General features: G+C 45.8%; 1 pseudogene; it reads left to right on the top strand.

The window, feature by feature from the left end:
* The first annotated feature begins 15,093 nt into the window (after window positions 1-15,093).
* On the top strand, window positions 15,094-16,353 carry Spn-ps3 (sialophorin, pseudogene 3; annotated as a pseudogene).
* The last annotated feature ends 689 nt before the right edge of the window (window positions 16,354-17,042 follow it).

Genomic DNA, 17,042 nt, shown 5'->3' with positions numbered 1-17,042 from the left:
TACTGTGGAAGGAAAGAAGTGAGTTCTGCTAGTTGTTCTCTGACCTCCAGACAGTAACATACATACATACACACAAATATAATGTTTATATTTAAAGATTCATTTTAAGTGTGTGTGCGCACGCGTGTGTGTGTACACAAGTAATGGAGTCCTCAGAGGCCAGAGGTTTCAGATCCCCTAGAGCTGGAGTTGCAGCAGTTAAGAGGCTTGACATGGGTGCTAAGGACCAAAGCCAGATCCTCATGAGGAGTAGTACATGTTCCTAACCACTGAGCCATCTCTTAAAACCTCCTCACAAACATTTTCCTATGGAAACACAGTGAACCACATCAGGCAGTTTGCAAGAGTGCAGTGTGTGGATGTAGCGTGCCTCCAAAGTAACAACTCGGGGAGTGGGGCAAAGGGAAGACTGTTGTAGTTGGGCATGGTATTAATTTGAACGAAGCAGCTGGGAAGTTTCAGAGATCACAGAGGTGACTGAGAGTGAGGAGAACTAGGGTGACCAATCACCCCAGTTTGCCCAGACTTTCTAGGATGGATAGTGATACTCACAGGAGAACAGAGTTTACACCACAAAGGAAGAGGGCGGCATCAGCTGGCGTGAGGCTGCAGCGCCGACCTCTGTCTTGTCTTGTGGGAGAGGGTTTTTCATCTTCATCTATGATCGTAAGTTGACTGGACTCATGAGAAGATATTGCTGCTTCTTAGACTGGTTGTTTCTCCACCTTGTCTCAGGGAGAGCTTAGCTTATCCATATGATATAAGCAGAAACGTAGCGGATGTGTGTGGTTTCATTTTCCATTGCTGTGACGAAATACTCTGACAAAAGCAACTTAAGGGAAAAATGGTTTGTCTCACAGTTCCAGGGCACAGTCCCTCACTTAGGAAAATGAAAGGTGGCAGAAATTGAGAGCAGCAAGTGATACAGTTGAGCATAGAGAAGGAATGAATGCATGCATGTCAATGCTCATCAGATCACTTTTCTTCACTCTTATACAGTTCGAAATCTCCTGTGTAGGGAATGGTGCCACCCACAGTGGGCGACTCTTCCCACTTCAATGAACGTAAAGTGAGAAGATTTCTCCAGCACATATGCCCACAGGCCAATGTGATCTAGATAATCCCTCACTGAGGTTTTCCTAGGTATGATAACGTTGAATGAGAAAAGTTCCCTACTGGCTCATGTGTTTGAACACTTGGGCTTCAGCTGGTGGTGTTGTTTGAGGACCTTTAGGTGGTGTGGCTTTGCTGGAGGGGTGGGCTTTGTTTTTCTTCCATTCCACTCTCTCTGCCATGTATTTGTGGTTGAAGATGTGTTCTCTCAGCTTCCTGCTCTGGCCTGCTAACATGCCTGCCCCACCATTATGGACTGTCTCTCTGGACCGGTTCACAGGAATAAACTCTTTTTCTCATAAGTTGCTTTGGTCATGGTTTTATACCACAGAAACAGAAAAGTAACTGATGCACGGTAAATGTAGACGGTGTCAAATTGGCAAAAGTAACAACTTTTTCAGTGGTGAAATAGAAATCAAATGGAGAAAAACAATTTCAAGAGAAACTCATTTTGGTCCCAGGATCCAGTTTTGTTGGGTTTTGGTACTGATCAAATATAGGAGTCAATAATTCCTCCTTTTTGGCTTGCACTTGGCAAAGGTGTGTTTTGGTCAGTTACAAAGGAATAAATTCTGATGAATGCCTCCTTCTTTCTCCTATTTGTCTTCTTACCCAAACTGGGAGTTTTTGGAGTAGACAGTAAATATTTGTGGAATGAATGGGTGAATTAATAAAATTGTGCACTATATGTGAGTTTGTCTTGGACCTGTGATATTTGGATGAACAGATTGATCCTTTTTTTGGGAGAGGGAAAGATTCATTGTGTTTGTTCAATTCTTCCCTAGCTCATTCCAGTTTTTTCTTGTTTGCGTTTTTTTTCTGTTGTATTATTATTATTATTTTTTTGGTCTGTTTGGGAAGGGTCCCATGCAGCTAAGGCCAGCCTCAATCTTACTGTGTAATTGAAGATGGTCCTCCTGCCTCCACCTCCCTGACTGCTAAGATTACAGGTATCCACCATCTTACTGTGTTTACATAGCACAGGGCTTCATAAATGCTAGGCAAGCAGTCTACTGAGCTACATGCCCAGCTCCAGTCCTTACTGGGGATCCTGGTACCAAAGCGAATCTCTCTTTAGATTCTTTCTCTCCCTTTTGGTCTCTCTTTTCCCACTGTGAAGGTTAGTTTTGTCTAGACTTACTTGGTTTATAAGTTACTTTCTTTTGTTATGGTTATAAAACTTAAAAGAGTTTGTTTTTGTGTTGTTACACACACACACACATACACACACACAAAGAGAGAGAGAGAGAGAGAGAGAGAGAGAGAGAGAGAGAGAGAGAGAGAGAGAGAGACTTACGGAAACTTCAGTCTATATGAAGGACAATACAAAGATCAAGAATGTGATGGAGGAGGGGAAGAGGAAGAGGAGGAAAAGGAGGAGGAGAGAGAGGAGGAGGAATAGAAGAAGTTGGAGGAAAAGGAGGAGGAGGAAGAGGAGGAAGAGGTGCCTGCACCAGCAACAGAGGAGGTTAGGAATGAGTGGGTGAATCGTGAGTAAATCCTTTAAGGTGAGCGCCAGGCAGGATTCTTTGGGTTTTCAGGGATCTTGACATACAGATCTCCATAAGCCATATTTGTTAATATTCTTTTTCCTCAGTGACTTCTGCCATCCAACAGGCCCTGACAGGCTTTTTAATGGCAGGTCACGGCAATGAATTGGGTTACAAGGATTTGACATGGAGTAGATAGCCCTGCCTAAGACTTCAATTCTGGTGAAAGACTGAGAATCACTATAGAGAACCTTTGGCAGGGAAAATATTTGGAGGATGGACTAATCCATGTCACCGTGGGCCACCTCCTAAGAGTCTGCCTTCCTTGCCTGTGAGTCCTGAACACTCTTTCCTTCATGATTTCACTGTCTCATTCCTTCTTCTCTATGCTAAGTCACTGCCATCTTGTGGGACTTTGTTACACTGGCAGACAAGTCCTAAAGATGCCTGGAAGAGAACTCTATCACTGACAGCATGTTCAAAGCCTGCCTGAATTAGAGTTCAGAGCTAGCCTGGGCAACTTATAAAGAGTAAAAAGAGGTCTCAGGGTGTGGCTCAGTGGTAGAGCCCCTGCCTAGAATCCCCCAGTGAGGGGCTGGGGGCATGGCTCAGTGGTAGAGCCCCTGCCTAGAATCCCCCAGTGAGGGGCTGGGGTGTGGCTCAGTGGTAGAGAGCTTGCCTAGTGTATGCGAAGTACTAGATTCCATCTCTAGTACTACAAAAAGGGATAGAGGGGTGAGACTCTGGAATGCCAGCTATTGGGAAGACTTAGATCTTTGCCTCTGAAAGATGCAGAAGCCCCTGGGGTGCAGAGTACTCAACACTTGTACAGAATGGCAACACAGCCCTGCTCGCCTGAAAGCTCCTCGCAGTAAGGCCTCAAAAGTCATGCAGAGCAGCCTGGCCACCTGACCCCACGAGATAGATTCATTCTGCAGACCCAAAGTTGTGAGGCATTTTGGAAACTGCCAGGCTGAACTGTGCTCCTCTACCCCCATGAGGAGGTTGAAAGCCCCCTATGACAGCCGCTTGTCACTGTTACTTCTTCTAAAGGGCATGGGTTCCCCACATCTTCCCCCTGGTAGTGTTCAGTCACCGAGTATCAGCAACGGCAAGGATATATGTGACTCTCTCTTCTCTGAGACAACTTTCCATCTTTAATTTAAAATTAATCTACCGGAGTAGGGCTGAGTGAAAGACCCCCAGAGAGGACCTTTCCCTCAGGAGGAGTCCCAAGCGCCCAATGACCGAGCCGAGTCCACTCGGATGCAATCAGCAAGAGGGTTTATTGGAAAACACAGGTACCTGTGGGCACACAGTCTCTTCGGAGGACTTGCGTGCCCAGCAGCTCCAGCATGGGGCTTTTATAGGGATTGGGGAAGCAGAAGCGGGCGTACAGAAGCAGATGCATAGTTACGGGGATTGGTGGATTCAAACGAGGCACATAGACATGTTCACATATGATTGGCTATTTCACATGATGAAGTAATAAGGTATAGCTACACACATTGGCAGGTTTGGGGTGTCCTGGATGTCGGGGGCTGGGGGCTTATCTCTTCCTGCCAGGTGGCCTGTGAGTCAGATCCGGTACTCCTGGTCTGTTCTGCATTCCTTTCCTTTTATGGTCTGTTAGTTCTAGCGGCAGGGTGGGGCTGCCTGGACTTGCTTTTCACAGTGTTAAGCCCTGAGTCTGAATTTTGAAACTTACTCTTTTAACTTCATATTTTTAAACCTTAAATCTGTATAATTTTCCTTTCATTCCCCTCTTCTTCTACTAAGTAATTCTAATCTTAGAATTCTGATATCAAGTCTCATATTTGGTCTCACCAGTTGTCCTAACTGACTGGTACTGTTATCTCAGAACCATCAACTGCACAGCACCCACTCAATTTTTAACAAAAGCAATTAACCTGTTTGTCATGCAGGGTCCAAAAACTAAAACCAAGAAAATTATTAGTAATGGCCCAGCCATATAGCAGAGAGTAGGGTAGTCATCCAGGGAGACCGAGTGAACCAAGACTCAAACCAACCTTGTTGAGCGTCTCTATCTTTTTGTAGGAGTCAAACCTATTAACTAGTTTCTCTAACAGACATGGACCTATAATCAGAAGCAGAAGCAAAACTAAAAAGGGTCCCATAAGGGAAGATATCAGAGTAATCATCCAAGGAGATCTACTAAACCAGCTCTCGAACCATCCCTGATGCGCTTCTCTGTCTCTCTGTCTTTTGTCTAACCTTTCTCTAAGTTTATTCATGGAGTCTTTAATTACTCCTGAATGGTCTGCATAGAAGCAACATTCTTCTTTCAGTGTAGCACACAGACTCCTTCTTTAAGGAATATCAGGTCTAATCTTTTCCTATTTTGAAGGACTACCTCTGAGAGGGAGGTTAGGTATTCTTGGAGGTCAGCTAAAAAGTCTTTCACTCTTTTTATATCTGAGTCAATGGCAGTTCTGAATTCTCTATAAGCCTTGCATTGCAACAGCAGATGTCCTTGTGCTGCCCTTGCAGCACCTAGATAGCCTTAGCCCTAAGTAATTCTCAACTCCTTTTTTGTGTCTTACTAAGTCTTTAGCATCAGGATTCCAATCTGGACACTATCTGAACCTATACACCAAGGTCATGACTGTCTTTTAGAACTTCTAAACTTATACAGGTTGTGATCCCTGAGGCACAGTACCAAGAAGTGTTAGGAGTACTAACATATGCAATGTTACATCATTTGCAATAGAAATCAAGCCTATCCCCACACCTATCTCGATAGAACCCAGGGCAAACATGAAATTAAGTCTAGGGAGCTTTTTGAAGATCTGAGTTTCCCTCTAGGTCCCAACTCTCAGCCCCAACAGCTAGTACACGGCTGGTGAGGGCTGAGAATTGATGGCTGTCAGGGTGGTCAGCAGCACCAGGTACGGTCCTTTCCAGTGAGGCTCGAGTATCTGGGTTCGGTGTCATCGTATGTAGCCAAGACTCCGACCTGGAACTGATGAGATGTCTTGGGGGTCCCCGGGGCATAGGCTGCTGCCAGCTGTGACCAGACTTCTTTCTGTATCACCTGTAGGTCTTTTAGCCTGGCATACAAATCATTATTACTATGACATGTTGGTTCAGTAACATCATCTAATATAGTCAGAGGAGCTGAGGCCCCATATAAGATCTCAAAGGGGGTAAGGCTGAATCTGGAAGGGGTATTTCTTGCTCTGAAGAGAGCAAGAAGGAAGGAGTGCCACCCAGTCTGTGCCAGTCTCCATGGTCAATTTCAGGGTCTCTTTTAGAGTTCTATTTATTTACTCTACCTGTCCTGAACTTTGAGGTCTGTAAATACAATGTAATTTCCAATCGACCTCTAAATACTTGGCCACACCCTGGCTTACCTTGGCAACGAAAGTAGGGCCGTTGTCTGACCAGATTACCTTGGGCATTCCAGACCTGGGGAAGATTTCTTCCAGTATCTTCTTGATGATTGCAGAGGCCATCTCTCGTTTGGTGAGGAAAGCTTCTATCTATTCCTGAAAAAGTCAGGATTAATGTTTTCTTTTCCATGGGCCTTTAACCCAGTGAGACAGTTTGGTAAAGGGCTGCTACTAAGGTCCTGATAGCCCCAGGTGAACTGGTTACAATTTCTTTTGTCAGCCACCTGGCATCTAGCACCCAGGTTCTAACCATCTCTCCATCCTTTTGTTATGTTGAAAGAGAGAGAGGCAAATCATAGCAGGCCCTGCGTGTGGAGTTTGGTTGTAAAACTAGCTCAATATCTCAGCCTTAAATTCCTCTTTCCATTTTCTCTTGCCAAAAATAATACAGCCAAATTCAAGGCTAACGCCATAGGAGGGTTTATACCCATGGGTTCCAGTGTGAGACTCTTTGGCCAATGATCCTTCAAGGTGTGATTTTCCTCCCTGCTGAGATGCTAGGGAGATGGGGAGGGTCCAGCATGAGGAGCAAGTTCTTCTCATGCTCTTCTAAAGGGCGCAGGAGGGGCTCTTCCTCCCCAGGGGTCTCACAGGAGTGTGTCTGCATAGAGGACTATAGAGTGTGAAATACCAGGACCATAGATATCATAGCAGAATTTGCTTCGTGGTCCTCCTGGCTCACAGTCCCATCACATCCCCAGCTTCCATCCCATCCTTTATTCTGATTCTTCCTCTTCCTTTTTTCCCTAAATTCCAGAGAAGGCTTACCTCACGCAAGAGTGATTCCGAAGGTTGGTGCTCAGATGGAAGGACCTCTCAGACTTCATTCTCTGTGGATGACAACCTTGCTGGAGGTCATATACCATCAGTACACGGACGTTCTCCAAAGATGGATTCTAGGCTGCACCTTGAGATATGGGCTTCCTTTATTTCCTTATGTGCATGCATGTGCAGTGCATGTAAGTGTGTTGGGGAGGGGGTATATTCAGTCACATGCACACAAAGAAGCCAGGTAACATCATTCATCCTGCTCCATCATTCTCAGCATTTTTTGAGGCAATCTGTCAATGGACTGGGAGCTGGGTTGACAACCAGCAAGCCCCAGTGATCCTAACATCTTTCTCCTCAACTCAGAGTTCTCTCCTCTCCAGTCCCTTCCTCTCTGTCCTCCCCTCCTCCTCTCCTCCTCCTCTCTTTCTCTCCTCCTCCTTTCTCTTCCCCTCCCCTTCTCTTCTTCTCCCTTCCTATCCACCAACTGAGCTCTTCCCCCAGTATGAAAGCAGTCATCTATAAGCTTTTTTTCTCTTTGACAGAGAGCCTAAATCTTCCCTAGACCCCATCTGGCTTGTTATCTAAAGAAGCATGTGAACATGGCCACATTGGCTCCCCCAGAGCCCAGCATGAGTATGTGACATGAAGTCACATTAGGATACATCTCCTTGTGGTTGACTAAGTAATCATGCTCAGCAAAGGAAGAAGCTGGGACTGGCTTTCTGGTGTCTGCCACAGTGGCCAGAGGAGATTTATTACCAACTCCTCAGGAGTTAGTAGATAAAAGTGTCTTCCAATTGAAAGCGAGTGACTGCTGATCTTCCTATGGATACCCTGGTAGATGAGGAACCAACTCTTTCTAAGGCAGAGAGGCACTTCTGTCTATCTCTTTTCCATGACTATTTCAGTGTGGGATGAACTTACACAATATTTGGCTTCAATATTGCCATAGTAGAGAGACAGACAACCTGGGCCACAGCTTCAGTTTATACCTCACCACCTTGAGTAAGGATTTTGAACAGAAAAATAACTGTGAGCATGGCTCATCAGTAGTTTGTTTCCCTAGAATCCCCCAGTGAGGGGCTAAGAGTATAGCTCAGTGGTAGAGCCCCTGCCTAGAGTCCCTAGTGAGGGCCTGGGGGCGTGGCTCAGTGGTAGAGCCCCTGCCTAGAATTCCCCAGTGAGGGGCTTGGGGCATGGCTCAGTGGTAGAGCCCCTGCCTAGAATTCCCCCAGTGAGGGGCTTGGGGCGTGGCTCAGTGGTAGAGCCCTTGCCTAGAATCCCCCAGTGAGGGGCTTGGGGCGTGGCTCAGTGGTAGAGCCCCTGCCTAGAATTCCCCAGGGAGGGGCTGGGGTCCTTACTAAAGGTACTAGATGTACCTTGTCTCCCTGTCCCACTCTACCAGCTTTTTCCTGTTTACTGCCCAGCTCATGTGGCCCACTCCAGTGGATGGGTGTCTTATACCTTTTAATTTAGTAGTAAAGTTAGGTCCAGGAGGCAGAGGGCAAATCTGGGCATGGGAGGAATTCAGTATTAACATTTTTGGTGCTCCCACCCATCTCTACGTCTCATTTCCTGGGAATGGAGTAGTAGGAGTACCTGTGCCTCCTGTGCTCACTGTCCATTTTGGACAGAGGCTGCATTCTCTCTGCTGATCTCACTTCCCTGAATGTGACTGGGTGCATGTTGGGTGGAAGAGAGTCCACCATTTGAGGACAGTCTGACATTGTTTTTCCTCTCTCTGTGAAGAACCAGGGTAGACCACTACTCCCTGGGATCACTCTTTCTACTCTTCTTGCTGCTAGATTGATTAGATATCTGCTGGGCTGGATCATTCTCCCCCACTTGAGGTATACCAGTTGGTTGTGTTACCTATCCTTTTCCTTTTTCTAAAGTAGAAGTCAACCAATTCGATGGTAGTTGTCTATGTCTCTCTCTGTATCTAGCATTAAGGCCATGGGGCCAGTTGATATTCTGGTATCCCAGCCACCTTGACCAGTTTTCCTTTTTACTTTGTATATTTATTTATTTTACTTTATTTATTTTATATATTTATATTTTCTTTTTTTATTAAAGCCAAACTTATTTTGAGAGCATAGCATTAATTGATGGTAAATAAAAAGTATGTAGTAAATGTGGACCATTTTTAAAAATATTTAGCTATTTAAAAAAATAACATCAGGCTTTCATTTCTCTCTTCTTCATTTTTTACTAATAAAATATATAAGGAGGTTTACCAGTGGGCCAATTTTCTTTATCTTTTGGACTAAGGAGAGAAGATTGAAAATTTGGCTATTTTTTTGTTTTTTTTTTTTTTGTTGTTCCTAATTAGACTATGAGGGTGATGACTGGTTATCCCTGTCCCTCTCAACACAATCAATTGGATCAATGACTGTTAGAATAAGATGGACCATTTTTATTTTTATAATCATTACTTTATTATAATAAAAGATCAAACAGTAGGTATTTTCTCCTCTGTCTCTGTCTCTCTCTGTTTCTCTGTCTCTGTCTCTCTGTTTGTTGTGGTTATTTTCTTCTTTTTAAATGAATGAGGAGAAGAAATAAAATATATGGCTAGGATTGTTTTGCATCATTTCAGTTTTTCTTTTGATTTTGTCTTTCTTAAATATAAGAAGGTTGACTTGTCCTTCTGGGCTTCCTTGTTTTAGGGCAGGCAATTATGGGGCCCATATTAGCCTGCTTGCACTCTCCCTTCTCTCACTCTATCTATCTATCTATCTATCTATCTATCTATCTATCTATCTATCCATCCATCCATCCATCCATCCATCTATAATATGTGTTTTAATATCCTTATTATGTAGTCCTGGCTGTTCTGTTTGTTTTTATTTAATCCCCCAGTAATAGTTGTCCTGTGGACACACAATTTTTACTTTTTTTTATTAGAACAGAAGGTGGTTGGCCAGTATGTTTCTTATATTTCCTTTTTTTTTGTAGTTGTTGTTGGTGGGGGAGGTGGCAGCTGCATATTTTCCCTATAAAAGAAAAAAAATTTGACTAGGTCAAATGGTCCCTCCAGCTTTCCTGTCCTTTTTGTTATTATTTAACACTCTAGTGATGGTTTGCTCTGGATCTCTTTCTCCTTTTCCCTCTCTCCTTCCCTTCCTCCCTCCCTCCCTCTCTCTCCCTCCCCCTCTCACATACACACACACACACACACACACACACACACACACACACACACACTCACACAACACCCGAGGGGGGGTATCATGGAGGAGAAGGCAGGCATTGGGAAACATTGCCTAAGAGATGGGAACAATATACTAGTGAACCAGAGAGGTTGAATATCAAGCCATTATGTTCCTTCAAACTTATAACCATTCTAACAAAACAATATTTATTTTTTTCTTCTACATCTTTTTACTCTGTAGACCACAATGTCCTCCAAGCTGGAGATAGGAGTGCTAGATTTAAATGCTAGTGCCACCAATATCTGGTCCTGTAATCTGCAAAAGACTGAGGTGTTAGAAACTATGGCTGAGTGATGGGAACATCTAAGGCCAAGTGAATTTGGATGCTGATACAACAGACTATGTATGTGTGTGCTACACTCAGTTCTCTACTTCCAGTTAGGAATGAGTCTCATGCTCTCAGCCTCTGTGGAATGTGATCTTTCTTTGTTGGGCCCAACTTAAAGGACTTTTTTGTTTTTATTTTTTCATGCTTGCTCACTGGATTGACATAATATCCCTTCTTCTATTTGTTTGGGGTTACTAGACTGCCCCAGGGAATCAAGAGGGAGGCCAGAATCAGTCTTTTTTGATAAAGCACCAGGACTACATACCTGACCATCTAGACTGACTGCCCTCCTTCCCAAGCTATGTATCATTCCAGCATGGGAACATGGCCCTTGCTCTCAACCCACAAGTGATACCCTAAGTACATCCCAACTATTTTCCCTCTTCTGTAGCACATTTAATAAGAGAAAGTAAATAAATAAAGTTTCCAATTTTTTGTTCAAACTAGCTAAATTCTCTCTTAAAAACTCCAGATGCCCCCTTATGCCCAAGTCTTCGTGTGTGTGTGTGTGTGTGTGTGTGTGTGTGTGTGTGTGTGTGGTGGGGGAGGACTGCATGTCTGTGTCTGTCTCTGAACTATTTAAGCATGGTATCCACAGAAGCCATAAGAAGGATATCAGTTATCCTGGGACTGGAAGAGCAGCCAGCGCTCTTACCTGCTGAGCCATGTCTCCGCAGTGGCAAGTTTTCTGTATTAAACCAGTCATGATTTCAATGTGAATGTTTTACATAAAATTGCCCATTGAATTTAAGGTTGTTGTATTTTGACACACACACCCTCCATATTGCTGCAACTCAGGATACCCCTTCCTGTTGGCAACTATCTGAACAAAACAATCAAACCTAAGCCTTTGGAAATAGTAATGTAGCTGATAGCAGACCCTAACAGAAAGAGAACTGCACTCGTTCATTTTTTACTGAGGATTCTGCCTGAATGTTGGCATTCTGGAGTGAGAAAGGGGGCCAGTGTGTGTGGGGATGTCCTTTCCCCATCCAGTCCTCTTTTTGCCATGTTACCATTGTTCTTAGAGTTTGAAGTCTGACACTGTTCTATTCTCTTCCTCTGATTCCTCTGGTCCTTCCCTCAGAATGACTTGCCTTTCCCACCTGGAGTGGCTCTGAGACACAAGTGTCTGTGAGATTGATGGACCCATGCCATGGTTGTGCCATTTACATAAGCATCATAGGTTAGTCTTGTGGCTTTCTCTGTCTTTCCCACTTAGGAGTTGCCCACTCTGGGCAAAGTCCATGACACTCCCTGATATCCATCTGCCAGTGTTCACCTAGGGGAATTGGGGAAGTGTGCACTCCTTGATACCCATCACTGTACCCCACCCATGCCCCAAGCCCAGAATCCTGGGTTGGACAAGATGGTGAAGAGGGAAAAACCTACTTCAATCAGTGGCCCTACATTTCCGAAGTTCCACCCACTTGTGTTCCTGAGTTTCCTTCAACTTCTCACTTTGTGTCCTCCGGAGGGACTGTGCGTCTCCTTTTTACTCTCAATCTCAAGCTCTCTGGAAGACATGGGTTGTATTTGAGGGCCGTCTTCATACCCTCATGTTCACGGTGCACCTTCCTCTTCTGGAATAGCATATGAAAGAATCACTTCCAGGAACACTTCACTCAGGGAGGGGGTACAAGTCCTTCTGATAGAGGACGAGCCTATGCACTGTGTGAGGCCTGTAGTGGCATGATAGGCCTGAGTATTTCCAGATTTAGATAGCTTGGAAGTGCAGCCAAAAGCAAGTGGTAAACTCCATTAGAAGCTAAATAGCAGCATGAGACCAACACTCAACAAGCACCATAAGAAAAAGGTGAAGAGAACTGTGAAGAGATGGTTCAACAGGATATAGAACAGTTAAGAAGATAGGGATTAGCTCTAAAGGCTATGCTATTCTGGGTGGGGAGCAAAGAGGCACAACATGCACACTGCAGGTGGACAGGGAGCCACTGCCTCTCCCATATACTGGGAGATCTCCCCTTTCTGTCTGGGTCTACCCCCGCTCATCTACTTGGATTCCCATCCTCTGGGTCAGTGAGCACACTGGCAGTGGTTCCACCCCTCATGGATCAGAGCCAGGAGAACAAATGGGAACTCCATGTGAGGGCCCCAGACATGGTGGGCAGGTGGTGCTGGATACATTCTGGGCCCTTTCTATGGATTGGATCTCCCCAGCTACAGTGGACATCATGGACGCACTCAGGTAGCCTGGTAGGCTCCAGTGTACTCTGAAGTAGCCATCAACCTGTATAGCTTGTTGGGTTCCAGGAGAACACAGGAAGGGGGTTCCCCCAACTCTCTCCCCTCCACAATCCTGCAAGTGTACGATGTGTCAAGCCTCTTGTACTTGTTTTCCCTTGCTGGGTCCCTACTCTGGGCCTTGGTATTCTGTGCAGCCCCTCTCCTTGGCCAACAGCTAAGAGCAAACTTAGAACAGGAGCGAATCAGGGAAATCCAATGGTTTTATTAAAAGAAGACACAGTAAAGGCTCATGGTGAGTGTTGATGTGAAGTGATTTCTTCCCAGTGAGCAGAATGTCAAAGTGAAGAAATTCAATGAGGCAGAGAAATATGGGAAGAACTATGACTCTCTTAAGATAGAATCCTCATTTAATCTGTACATACATGGATGGATGAACCAGATTCCCACTGTCTCTCCCTACTATCCAAAAACCCCATCAAAGGGAACAAGCTAGGCTGGATTAGCAGGGAATGAAGCCCCTGTTGAGCTTGACTCTAGTCTAGCATGGTGAAGAGACATGAGAACACTGCAATAAGTAGAAGACCTCTGATGCTCTCTGGTTCCCTGGGAGGGGTCAGGGTGAGGTCCACCAGCCTCACAGACTACAGTGAAATGCTACTTCTCATCATTTTCCACTGACCCAGGGAGACAGGGGTGGCTTGAGCCATGAGTGGTTCTCACTTCTGGCACCAAGTGTCTGTCACACATATTGTATGCTATGGCCCATTCTGGGAACAGTGCCATGTTCATAGTTTGACTGGGGAGTTACACTTGTCAAACAGTAATGCAGGTGACCTACAGCGAACTCACAGATGACGGAAACTATCCTTAAAGCTTGCTCTACCATGATTTTCATTACACATACAAACCATGAATGCAGGGCATGAAGATCCTTCTGAATTTTTGGTTTTTAAGTAGGAATTGTCAGAAAAGTTACCACAGGAATAACTGCCTTCTGGAAGGAAAGTGTTCAGGTGACATAGTTTTATTGACCCTGCAATGTCTGCTGTTCTTGTGATTTTGAAGCAGAATTCACCTAGGGTTGGATTGTTGACCCAGTAATAGGGAATGTGAGCTGGATTAGAACATCATGAGACAGATTCGATTACCTACTGATTATGTGCATTTTGCCTTTGAATCCTGCTCAGTATGAGAGGAACAATATGTTCAGACATTTGGTGTGTATGCTCCACTGAGAAGACAATGAGCAAGACTACCACTTGTAGAATTATGACTTAAGGCCCCTAAGTTGAAATTCCACTGATGCAGGGCTGTAAAATGGAGCCAAAGACCCTCAGTTAGCCCTGGATAGCCAGGTCTGGTCTATACCTGCTGGAGGTGCCATCGCATTCCCACAAGTTGGTGGGTCCCTGTTGTGTTGGGGCACAGGTGTCCAGTGTGGAAAGACACTCATCCTCTGAAACATCGTGTGCTAGAAACGAGACAGACCTTTCATCCATCATGCTAATGCATGTGTGTGTAAAATCTGGTGCTAAACCATTCCAAGATGACCTGCTTCTGTGTCGGGGATTCATATATAGCAGAACAGTTCACTTACTTTGTCTCTTGAAAGTCATCCCTCAACACAAGGTTTCTTTGCCACAGACATCTCAATGCTCACAGTTGATAGGTGGCATTTGATGCTTTTCAAACCTGACCTGGGGGCCCGCTGTCATTGACTTGCCTCACCAGATATGAAAATGGGGACAGAGTCTCTCTCTCTTTCTGTCTCTCTCTGTCTCTCTCTGTCTCTCTCTGTCTCTCTCTGTCTCTCTCTGTCTCTCTCTGTCTCTCTCTGTCTCTCTCTGTCTCTCTCTGTCTCTCTGTCTCTCTGTCTCTCTGTCTCTCTGTCTCTCTCTCTCTCTCTCTCTCACTCTCTCTCACCTCCTAATGATGGCTTCTCCAACTCTTCCTCCTAGGGGTTGATTGATGGCCCACTGTTTTCTGTCACTAGTCCCACCTCCTTCCCCTGTCATTCTTCTCCTAACTGAGGAAGGTTGGAAGTGGCAGGGGGATTACATAATGTGGTCCTTGGTATATTTATCATGTGCATGAGTCTACCACATGACATTCCTATGAAACTCAGGCATGTCCTCTGAGAGAGTGGTGGTGGAAGGACAGAGGGGGAGGGGATCTAGGTCTCTCCTGCAATTCAGCACATGACCTGTGAACTGAGCTCATTTTCTCTCTCCCCCAAACAGTAGAGTTTCTTATCCCTTCTGGCCTGGGAATAACTCAAGATATTGGGGACAGAGGGGCAATTCCAGTCCTGGAGGGATTTGGTTCTCTTGGTTCAGGTGTGCTCTATGACTGAATCATTCTTCAACCCCAGATAAACCATGTGTCTGATCTTGACTTTATTTTTATATTCAGTGAGGTCATGTAATTGCCTGCTTTTTCTTTTGTTTTCTTTATCTAAGAGGGAGATCAACCACCCCAGTCCTGACAAAACCTTAGGAAGAACTGGAGGTACTCGCCCTGGCCATGTGCCTTAGCCATTAAGCTGGTCCCAACTACTGCTACCAGCTGTCGCTATGGAGATGGCCTTGCTTCTCCTCCTCTTTGGGGGCTTCTGGGCCCACGTGGTGAGCCATGAAAATCTGCAGAATATGCCGATGTTGCCATTTACTCTGCATAGCATGTCCCCAAGTACCTCTGAAGGTTTGAGTACCAACTCATCTAACACTATGTTGCCAGGGAGAGTGGACCCAAAGGAGAGTATCAGCCCCTGGAGGCAGACCCCAGTCCCAGCTTCCTCGACCCACTTGGGAGCTCCATGATTGTCTTCTTTTGAGACACCAGCTGGTACCAGCAGAGGCACCCCAGTACCTGAGCCTATAACCTCTCAGGACATTTCCACCAAGGCATCATCAATACTGCTTCAAAAATTATCAGATTAAGCCATTGACCCTCCTGTCACCATAACTATTCCTGTGACAAAAGAACTGTAGCATTTACCTATTTAGAAACCTTTAAAGGGACTAGTGTACCTCCCGTGACTGTGACAACAAGCTCTACCAAGGCCAGTGGACCCTCTGTGGCTATAACTGTAAGCTTCAAGACCAGTGGTCCTCCAGTCACAATGGCTACTGGGTCTCTGGCGCCCTCCAATGAGACGCATGGACTCTCTGTCACCGTAGCAACCGGTTCTGTGGAGAGTTCTAGTGCAGCCGGTGGCACCCCAGTCTCCGGTACAAAAATATCCACGTCTACCCCAAATCCCATAACCGCCATGTCACGACGCCACGGATTAATTGGCTTGTGGCTGCTTCCCATGCTCATTGTCTTGGTGGTGGTTGTGGCCCTCGTGGTGGTACTGCTGGTGGGGCACCAGAGGCAGAAGCGAAGGCTCCTGAGAGGATGTGGAAAACGAAATAGGGTGATGGATGCCTGTGCTGGGCTAGCCCGGGTTCCTGATGAAGAGGCCACAACCAGATCAGGATTAGGGGGCAACAAGTGCTCTGGAGCAATGGAGACAGACTGCTGTGGGCGGCGGCCCAACCTCTCCACTTTCTTCAGCATACGGAAGTCTCGCCAGGGCTGCTTAGAAGGAGAAGAGCGGAAACCTGGGACCGATCCCAACCTGAAGGGGGAGGACGAGCCTCTGGTATGCCGTGAGGACAAACCTGTGGAAACCCCAAATTGTGACAAGCCACAAGGCAAAGATGGGGCTGCACCTCAATCCAAATGAGTAGCTGTATTCACCTAGTCTGCTCCTTAACCCCAAATCTGTTGTCAGCTGCCTCACACTCTGCATTTGTGAATATTTGTGGACCAGATCCATTTGTTCATTCATTATTCAGCGGTTCATCCACCCCAAAACCCCGCTGTTTTCCACCTCCCTTTCCTTCGGGCTCCCTCTGAATCTCCAGAAGGATAAGCTTAGTTGACCCCCATTTTCCAAGGATCCCCCTTGGAATGCTGGGATCTGACCAGAAGAATGAAAACTCTGGAGGAGGGCACTCTGACATATACACACCCACACCTCCACCCCCAGCAGTGGCCCCCTGAGGACTGCTTCTTAACTACCATTTGCTTTGGGGACAGCTTAGAGTCTGGATGTAGCCATCCAGTTTGCCCTTGGGTCAACTGTGACCTCTGACTTTTCCCAGAGCATTCTGATTTTGAGCTGGCTGGTCGCTGCTGGGGGGAGCCTGCCAGAGATCAGTCACTTCTCCTGGGGGTAGGGATGAGGAGAATTCCTGGCTCCATGTGGTCCCTGCACCTGCTTTGTCCACTCAGAAATATGGTTTATGTGCAAGATAGGACAATTTAGATGATGGCTGTGAACAGTACTGGTGAGTATAGACCATGGAGAGAGCAGGGGAGATGCTGGTGAGTTCACAGGGAGGGGCACGGGAGTTACTGTGCTCTCGGATCCCCTCATTGTGCTCAGACAGGGTACAGCTGAAAACCTAAGTTTGTCTGTAGTCCCCAAAAGAATGCAAATGTGATGGGGACTAGAGGT

Source organism: Rattus norvegicus, chromosome 12 (genome assembly GCF_036323735.1).
Source record: "Rattus norvegicus strain BN/NHsdMcwi chromosome 12, GRCr8, whole genome shotgun sequence".
Classification (NCBI taxonomy): Eukaryota; Metazoa; Chordata; class Mammalia; order Rodentia; family Muridae; genus Rattus; species Rattus norvegicus.
This window is presented reverse-complemented; position numbering and strand designations above follow the sequence as displayed.